Source organism: Chrysemys picta, chromosome 4 (assembly GCF_011386835.1).
Source record: "Chrysemys picta bellii isolate R12L10 chromosome 4, ASM1138683v2, whole genome shotgun sequence".
NCBI classification, from domain to species: Eukaryota; Metazoa; Chordata; order Testudines; family Emydidae; genus Chrysemys; species Chrysemys picta.
Genome location: NC_088794.1, coordinates 101,302,113 through 101,311,762, shown reverse-complemented (window position 1 = coordinate 101,311,762; position 9,650 = coordinate 101,302,113). Strand labels below are relative to the sequence as shown.

Below are 9,650 nucleotides of genomic sequence, written 5' to 3'. Positions count from 1 at the left end.
TTTTTAATATCACAACCATTTAGAGAGGTTAATGGACTAGGTTTTGCAGTTTTTGACCTTTTGCTGCTGAGGGTTAGAAGGTTGCATTTGTGCACTAAACTGCCAAAACATATCTGTTTATTTATCTTAGCTGTAATAGACATAGTTACTATTTTTCTCAAGAAGCTAAGAGCAGTGTGACTTGCAAGAAGGTAAGTTATCAGAGCTGCAGGCTGTGAGGAATTTGCAATATGAGATATGCAATTCTTATTAATGAAATAGTGTTTATTAACATCTAATCCTTATGATGTTTTATGCACAAAAATATAGTTGACATTAGACTATATCAGGTAGAAAAAATGAAACCAGCAGTCCTGATTAAAGAAATGTTTAAAGGGTCACAGTAGGTTATGTGATTGGCTAGGCTACCTGGCTGTGGCTGGTTCAGGTGATTTGCGTACCCATCTGAAATGGTCACAGGGGACTTATTACAAGGCTTAAGCCTTCCTGTTTAAGTGCATGAGTTCCCTTGCTTCAGAAACCATTTCTCCTGTGCTATAAAATGTCTGCAACATAAAGGCAGCCATTTTAGTGCTTCTCTGACAATAAACCTGGCATTTGGACTGTGGCATCAATAATGATAGCGAGTACAGCACATAAATGTAACAAAAAATTAAAAACCAGGTTTTCTTCCTTTTACTAGTCCAAACTAATTTGTTTTTACTTAGGAAGTAAAAGCTGTGGGGAGAGAAGGGAGGGCAAAGGAAAGATGCCTAAAATCAGCCTTACAGTAGTCAAATACATTGAAGGAGGAAACAGTCATTAAATCCTGGGTGTAAAGAAAGAAACAATATAGTTTTTAAAAGAAGTTTGTTTTTAAATATAAATGTGTGTTTTAATTTTTTTTTATTTTGTTTCCTAAAAGGGATCTAATGAAGAGAGACCTTACAACAGAGCCAGAGAGATGGTGAAATCATGGGAGCAAGAAGTAGGGACACTAAAGAGAAAAAGTCAAAACATAACAGCATCTCTAAAGATTGCCACCCAACCAAAGCTACTATGGCAAAAACTGTAAGCCTAAAATCTCTATATAGTTCTGGTTACATGTGCATGCTACATAATCCAGCATATTAAATCAATTCTCTTCAGAAAGTGTATTCAGCATTCTCAGTAATTCCCAGTGTAAAAGCTGGATTTTTACTTAATTAGTTATTTTAAAAGCTTTCCAAACAGCATTTGTTATTAATATTATTTCTTAATAAAGTTACTTATGTATTACTTCTACAGTACTATGCCTCTGTAGAGAGGTTTACAGGCAAACAAAGCATGTTCTGACCTCAGAGAGTTTATAAAAGATTTCATTCAGACCCAACTGATCTGAATTTTTCATCCCTATTTATCCTTCTTCTGCTCATCCCAACCTTTTTTTCTTTTTTTTTTACTGCTTCTTCTTTTCTATTTCAGAAGGGCAGGTGGGAGTGTTGCACTTTCACTTGCAAAGTCTGCAATGCTGAATGATTCCAATATAATCAAACTACACGTTTATAGTGTCCCTTTCTGCCATGCAGCCCAGGGTGCTAACAGACTAATAAAATTAGCAGCTCAGATAATGATGAGCAGGGCAGGTCAATCTTTGAGCCTTGGAATTGAACCTGAAATGGTATCAGTCACAAACAGGCCAGAGACAGTGATGAGGGGTGGTGAGGTAGGACTTAGCAAATCCCAAACATAGATATTTGGGGAGTATTTTTGATGCACTGGAGGATGGATCCTGTATGGTGCTGACTACCTCCTGCAAGTTAACAGGAAGTCAAAGTACACTACATTAGTTTTAGTCAATAGGAACTGAGAGAACTCAGCACCTTGCAGAATCAGACCCTAACACCCAACCTGTTTGTTTTTGTTTTGGGTTTTGGGGTGAGGGTTTTTTTTTTTTTTTTTTTTTTTTTTGTAATCAGTTGCCTATCAGAATTGTGTTTTCTGAGTTACCTAGGTGCAAGGGATATTTCTAACTCTAGCTCATCTGTAGTTGATTATCTCATTTTACCTTCAGCTTGATTCCATTTGCAATGAAAAAAAGATACATCAGTTAACCAAATGTTGATGTGATGAAGTACTTCTGATGTGGATTTGTTTGGGGAGATAAAAGTCAACAGTACATTTGCAGCTTGAGTTTATGGAAATTTCCTGAACTCAACCAAAAAGCTTACAAATTTCACTGCACAATGGGCAACGTTTCTTTATTATGGGGATCTAATTCAAAGCTACCAAAGCTGCCATATAAGGGTGGGAGGGGGCGGGGAGAAGGGGAGGGGAGAAGATATATTTTGAGATTTACACTGGTTAGGTACAAATGCTTTTCGCCTATCAAATGGGTGACAGTCAGATCAATTAACTACAGAATATAGTACTTAAAGTGATGAAGAAAGACATTGGATGGTCAAGTGATTAATGCCAAGCTATGCATTCTGAGGTTAGAAATCCTAATTGTGTTTAGCACTGACCTCCATTCTCATTGCTATCAATATATGTACAGGATTCTAACTGAGATTGGAAAAAAATAAATAATTCTCTTCAGCTTTCTCTCAAAAAATCTCTTTTTATGGAAACAAAACAAAAAGCCATAGCATAGTTAAATTTATCATTCTTTTCCCTATCTGAAATGTGGCTCCTGAGGGATAATAGTGTTGAATTGCTCAATTATATATTTTTGTATTTCCTTCCTTTTTTACTCTCTTTCTCTCCCCTTTCTCCTTTACTCATTGCTTACTCTTTTTTTTGTTTATACAATGTTCTTTTATTCTGAGCAATATAACATTTTAGTTCTTGTAATAAATGCCTTCATGTGAAGCAGTTCAGCTAAGAGAATGTTATTAGACTGTGCTCTCAGGCAGTGCACCTTCACACGATCAATACAAATCTGGGGTTCTGTTCATTCCTTCTTTGCTTAAATTCCCTGCAAATGTGCAAGAGAAGCAGCAGAGGGTGTCATCAATCATGGGCTACTGTGACATATGCTGAAACCTGACCAATGTTGAGATGTTTTAATAAGGCATCCATTAAAACCCTCAAATAAATTGCAATTTGAAAACAGAACATAATACCGGCCAAGTTTTCCTCATCCATCTTGTGGCATGTCATGTAATGTAATTGCACTGTTAATTTATCCAAGAACTTTCTCAGTACACTGTTTCATTGGCATTGCTTAATTTCCCTGAAGACTATTTGTGTATGTGTGTGTGTGTGTGCACGTGTGTGTCTGCTTCTGCTTCGGGGGTAGAGTAATGTTTCTGCTTAGCATGGCATTAGCCAGAGAGCTAATCAAAGATTTGAAATGTTTGACATTTTGTCAATGGCTCCTCAGCTTTCTGAGCCTCACCAGCTCTGGCCTAGAGCATGACCCCCTTCCTCCTCCTTGCCCAACTTGCCATTGGTTTATGTCCCTCAAGAGTGGGATCACTCAGAGTGCCTGTGGATCCCATCAATAAATATTGACAAAAGGGTTTAGGGACCATTTAAGATCGCAAAGCAATGGCACTCAAAATAAGACAATACTGATTTCTGTTCCCTAGCTTAGGATGTGTGCATGGAGTTTTGACAAGGATGAGGAAAGTGTGAAGCTGTAAATCAATAGGAAAGAATGAAAAAGTGTTTTTGTAGAATAATGTAAAAGTGATTACATTTAATACATTTTTTTAAAAAGGGGCTGGGAGGAAATATACAGGCAGGATCTCATATAGATTTCTTTGTCTTCCACGCATAAATCTAAAAATAAGCAATGCAATTCCTCATATAGAGCTGCATCAGCAGATTTTTTCACTTTTAGTTATTCTTCTGGGTTTTTTTACTCAATCCTTTATCTCTTTTTGCTTGAAAGAAACCATTGATAGGCATAACACAGGGCTGCCATATACATTCAGTTAAAATCTAGTCTGCAACTCTAACTATAATGCCAATCAGATATTGGTTTAAATCTATTAAATGTCTTCTCAAGGTCCTCCATTTTGAAGAATTAATGGAAGTAGACAAACAAAGGGTGCTGACTATTTTTTTCAACAAACTGAAATCACTGCTATATATCAAACAATAATAATAAATAGTTATCAAAATCAATAAACAAGGGCAATTACATTTAACTTCTACAATTGATATCTGTTAGGACAACATTCCCTTTTTCAGTAGGGTTGGTCCGAATGTCAAATTTGGCTTCACTGATTTTAGATGTGCTGTAGGCATGTATCTAATCAAAAAATTTGGCCTTTAAGAGTCTGGTTTTCAGAAATGCTCAGGATGACAGATATTGCAATTCATGTCATATATTTGGGGATCATTGTATTCAATTTATGATTTACATACCGAGGTTCAAACTGGATTTTCCAGAAACTAGGAGAAAAAAAGAAAGAACTTGGGATATATAAACGCGGAGTTTAAACAGACTCAGGGCCTTCATTTTGCGTGAGCAATCGGACAGGACATTTTGCCTAACAGGAGACCCTAATTCTATTGAAGAGTTGGAATGGCTGTGACCTACTAGGGCCCAAAAGACTGAGGGGTGATTTCTGGTATGTTTATTAGTAAGCATGTAGGAACTTTTATTGTCTTTATGTGTTTTCTATGTGGTATTTTGTCCTTCAAAAAAAAGAAAAGAAAAAAAAGAAAAAAAAGATTCTACCAGGGATTTGGGATATGTACTTGGGTTGCTGGCCCATGTTGGGGTCCATGCTACTGCATCTTCACTGCTATTGTTATCCACACTATCTCAATTAAAGCTAGCATGGAAATGTCTACCTGTGCTGAAATCATACCTTCATTTGCGATGTAGACATACACTTAGTGTAAATGAGAATCAGGCTCGGAGTTTAAGATAAAAAGAAACACAACAAAATAGAGTAAGCAGAGGCAAAGCACAAAGAACATACTCATGCATTTAAGATAGACGTGCACCCTTTATAGAAGTCAATGGAATAACTATTTAGTTTCTTCGTTGAGAAACACAGGGACATTTAAAGGATAAGGGTTTGACTGTACAATCCATTGTGGTCTGCCCCAGTTAACCCTGAGATTTTTTTTTTAAATGGGTTGATTTGTTTTACTTTTTGATTTCCTTTCTATGAGCTCTTTCTTGAACTAATTTACAATTTTTGCATCTATTGCTGCCTTCAGCAATGTGTTCTATATTCACCCACCCTTTGTGTAATTAAATTCTGCTTGAATTGCTTATAGGCTTAAGTTCCCTCCTTAACTTCAATCTGTGACCTCTTGTTTCTGAGTTACTAAAATTGTACTAAGCATACCATGAATAACCTTGTTTGACTACTAAAATACCTGTATCTGAATTCAATTTGAAGTTCAGATCTATGGGCAAAAAACTATGTAAACTTACATTTTAATAGAAACCTTAATCCTTAAAAACCCCTAACGTTGTTGTTGACATTTTAGAAGCCTAGTGAGATAAAATTGTATTTTACATTATAAAAAAAAACCCAGCCACACACAAAACCCCCAACAATCAACAAGCAAGCAAACAAGAACACACTCGTCACCCAGCTCTAACCTTGCCCGCCTCCCCCCCCAAAAATATTAGTTTAAATATTTTTTACTCCAAACATGGATATGGTTGAATGTTTTAAGTTTCCATTTGCTCTATTTATAATATGCATTTTTATGTACTTTCCTAATGCCCTTGTAGTTATGAGTTTCTTAAAGCAACAGCCTCCTTTTTAACTCCACTGATTTGAAAACAATCCTGGGAAAATGTGCCAGTAAACCAACATGACCACATGCAATGATATTTTCAAGACACCCTCAAGAGAAAACCATTTAAATTTCATAGCATAAATCTGCGTTCCTGCCCAACCTTCTGTTAGCAAGTTGCTTGCAGAACTCTCATGCTAATTCTCCACCAAACCTCCAGTTTTATGAAAGCTATATTTTACCTGTTTGGTTATATGCAGCCACATGAGAGTTGAAAAAGGAATATTAGCACCACTCACATTTTATACTGGGAGTCACAGTACTTGGTTGACCCCTTTTTCAGGTCCTATTGAATTTCCTATACAAAGGAAATGAAAATGTTTTATATTTAATACAGCAACACATAACAAGAGGTTTAGTTATTATGTGTAGTGCTGCAATTTTCGGCTTTGGTTTCAATGCTTTGAATAGAAGTGAAAGTGAAATTTTCTGCTTTTGTTATTTATCCCTAATCAGCTTTGATATAGCATATATATATATGTATATATATATATACATATATATATATGCTATATCAAAGCTGATTAGGGATAAATATATATATATATATATATAAGTGTTTTTTACTTCCATTTTACAGCTATGAGCAAATTAGTGAAATGACTTGACTCAAGTCAAAAGCAACCCACACTGGATTAGATCTCATCCACCTACTAATTCCGTCCTCCAAAGCCATTGTTCTAACTACTAGACCATGAAGTCAATATTATGATTTTATTTAGATTGTTCAAATCCTTGCATTACTAAATAGAATATGGAAAATACATGGTGACCCTATTGAAGTCAGTGGGGGCAAGCTGGGTAATAAAAAATGGCTAATTGCAACTGAAATAATGTCCTGAAATCTAAAAAAATATAGAATGGCAAAATTTACTCACTACTGAAATTATAACATTTTTTTAAATGAAGTATTTGAGGTTCATTCATAAACAATCATACTTTTATTTTTCTTCTATCCCCAAATACTGTGCTTTAAAAATAAAATAGAAAATAGGTGTTCAAGTAGCCCACAAAATTTAGAAGGTAAGACAGTCAAATGTAGTTTGTACAGACTAATTACAGGGAACCCTGGGGGTTTTACAACCACTCAACACATATTTTGCACATTTAAAAAAGAAATCATACAAGAAGCTTCTTCATAAGAACAGTCATACTGCATCAGACCAATGGTCCATCTAGCCCAGTATCCTGTCTTCCGATGGTGGCCAATGCCAGGTGCTTCAGAAAGAATGAACAGGGTGATTATTGAGTGATCTAGGCCCTGTCATCCAGTCTCAGCCTTCTGGTAGTTAGAGGCTTAGGACACCCCAAGCATAGCGTTGTGTCCCTGACCATCTTGGCTAACAGCCAGTGATGGACTTGTCCTCCATGAACTTATCTAATTCTTTTTTTGGACCCAGTTACAGTTTTGGCCTTCACAACATCCCATGGCAACAAGTTCCACAGATTGGCTGTGCGTTGTGTGAAGTTGTATTTCCTTTTGTTTGTTTTCAGCTTACTGCCTATTAATTTCATTGGGTGACCCCCTGGTTCTTGTGTTATGGGAAGGGGTAGATAAAACTTCCTTATTTATTTTCTCCACACCAGTCATGATTGTATAGAACTCTATCAGATCCCCTCCCTCTTGTCATCTCTTTTCCAAGCTGAACAGTCCCAGCCTTTTTAATCTCTTCTCATTTGGAAGCTGTTCCTCCCCACTAATTATTTTTGTTGCCCTTCTCTGTATCTTTTCCAATTCTAATCTATCTTTTTTTAAATGGAGAAACCGGAACTGCACACAGTATTCAATGTATGGGCATACTGTGGATTTACATATAGTGGAATTATTATATTTTCTGTCTCATTATCTATCCCTTTCTTAATGGTTCCTAACATTCTATTCCCTTTTTTGAGTACTGCTGCACATTGAGCAGATGTTTTCAGAAAACTAGCCACAATGACTCCAAGATCTTTTTCTTAAGTGGTAACAGCTAATTTATTCATAGATTCATAGATTCTAGGACTGGAAGGGACCTCGAGAGGTCATCGAGTCCAGTCCCCTGCCCTCATGGCAGGACCAAATACTGTCTAGAAGACCATCCCTGATAGACATTTATCTAACCTACTCTTAAATATCTCCAGAGATAGAGATTCCACAACCTCCCTAGGCAATTTATTCCAGTGTTTAACCACCCTGACAGTTAGGAATTTTTTCCTAATTTAGACCCCATCATTTTGTATGTATAGTAAGTATTACGTTTTTCAATGTGCATTAATCAGCACTGAATTTCAATCTGCCATTTTTTGCCTCTTTACTCAGTTTTGTGAGATCCCTTTGTAGCTCTTTGCAGTCTGCTTTAGACTTAACTATGATAAGTAATTTTCTATCATCCACAAATTTTTCCATCTCACTATTTACCCCTTTTTTCAGATCGCTTATGAATATATTGAACAGCACAGATCCATGGGGGACACCGCTATTCACTGGAACTATTTTCTGAATGTAAATGGGGAAACTTAACTCCATGAAAAACGTAAGATATAGAGCAAAAGGGATAAACATAAGAAGATTTTTACATAAGAATAGTGAGAGAAACTCAGAATTACATAAAGAATATTTTTTAAAAAACCCTAAAACTTATTTGACTAATTCTTCTTGGCATTTTCTTCCAAGTTCTAAACTAATTCAGTGCAGGAAAATACAGTACAGTTAGCATTCAACTTTAATTGCAATGAGGTGACAACATACTGAGTAACTCATTATGAGTTGTAGATGTGTTTACATTGAGTTGACAATGTGTTGGATAAAGTGTTCTTCTAAAGTTGTAGATCTATTTACAGTGAGCAGTGGGGGAATGTTCATTAGTTGTCGATTTGTTTGTTTACATTGTTTTCGATTTGCAATTGCGATAAAACAAATTGCAGACTGATGAAGGATGATTGTTTGTGTGCTTTAATGATTTACTGTAGTAGCTTGTCTGAAAACGTACTTAACTCTCCTTCATCTGTCAGTTTCCACTGCAAAAGCTTCCAGTCATAATAGTTTTATTAGCACAGCATGGGCCATTTCTAAGAACATTATGCATCTAAAAAATCTTGGTGCTTTCCTGTTCAGTCTGTTGTATTTTGGCGGGGTGTGCTGAACAGAATTCTTTCTGCTTAGTACAAGTTTATACCTTTTAAGGTTGCAACTTGAGCAGAAATTAATGAGCTCCAAGATGTACACATCTAAAGCTGGACACAGTCTTTCTCTGAAAATTCTTTTCCAACTGCCTCCAGTCAATGATGTCAGGTGTTTAAAATCCTATTGCTGTCTGCTACTACTACCTACTCCAAAAGGACTATTTAAAAATTACCATCAGGTTATGCTGGGTTATATGACACAATGAAATCCAATATACACTGGAGAGCACTGAAAAGCTCCTTGTTACAGTGCCTCTTTCAATAGTTTGCAGTAATTTGGTATAATCTACATATAATATACTGTGTTGTCGCAGTAACTGGATTCTCTTTCATAACTTCTGTCCAAAATAAAGTACAGACAAAAATAATTTTGTTGCTTGTATTGTTTCCACATCTCATTACACATATTTTCCATCACATTCCCTGTTGCCCAGGAACAGGTGGGTTTCACAAGTTCTCTGTCTTTCTGAATTATTTTCAAAGAGCATCACATTACATATTCCACTCTCCCTTCTCTCATCTTTCCTTACCACCCTCCACTGTACCCACGGGTAAATGCTGCAAAGACTCATCATCTTGCAATGATTAGAATGGGATATTCATGCAGCCTGATTTGAGTTTCCCACCTAAACTGATGGAACATAGAAGCATGCAAATCCCCAATATAAATAAGAAAAGCCACAGTTTGCACAGATGGAGTTTCAGTTAGGGGTAAATAGCAGTATTGCCAACCTCAAATGTTAAAAAATCATGAG

General features: G+C 36.2%; 1 long non-coding RNA gene across 1 annotated transcript; it reads left to right on the top strand.

The window, feature by feature from the left end:
- Window positions 1-475: 475 nt before the first annotated feature.
- On the top strand, window positions 476-9,102 carry LOC135982746 (uncharacterized). The gene is made up of 3 exons (XR_010600293.1): window positions 476-641; window positions 905-1,050; window positions 8,144-9,102. It is a non-coding gene; the product is annotated as an uncharacterized LOC135982746 (long non-coding RNA).
- Window positions 9,103-9,650: the final 548 nt, after the last annotated feature.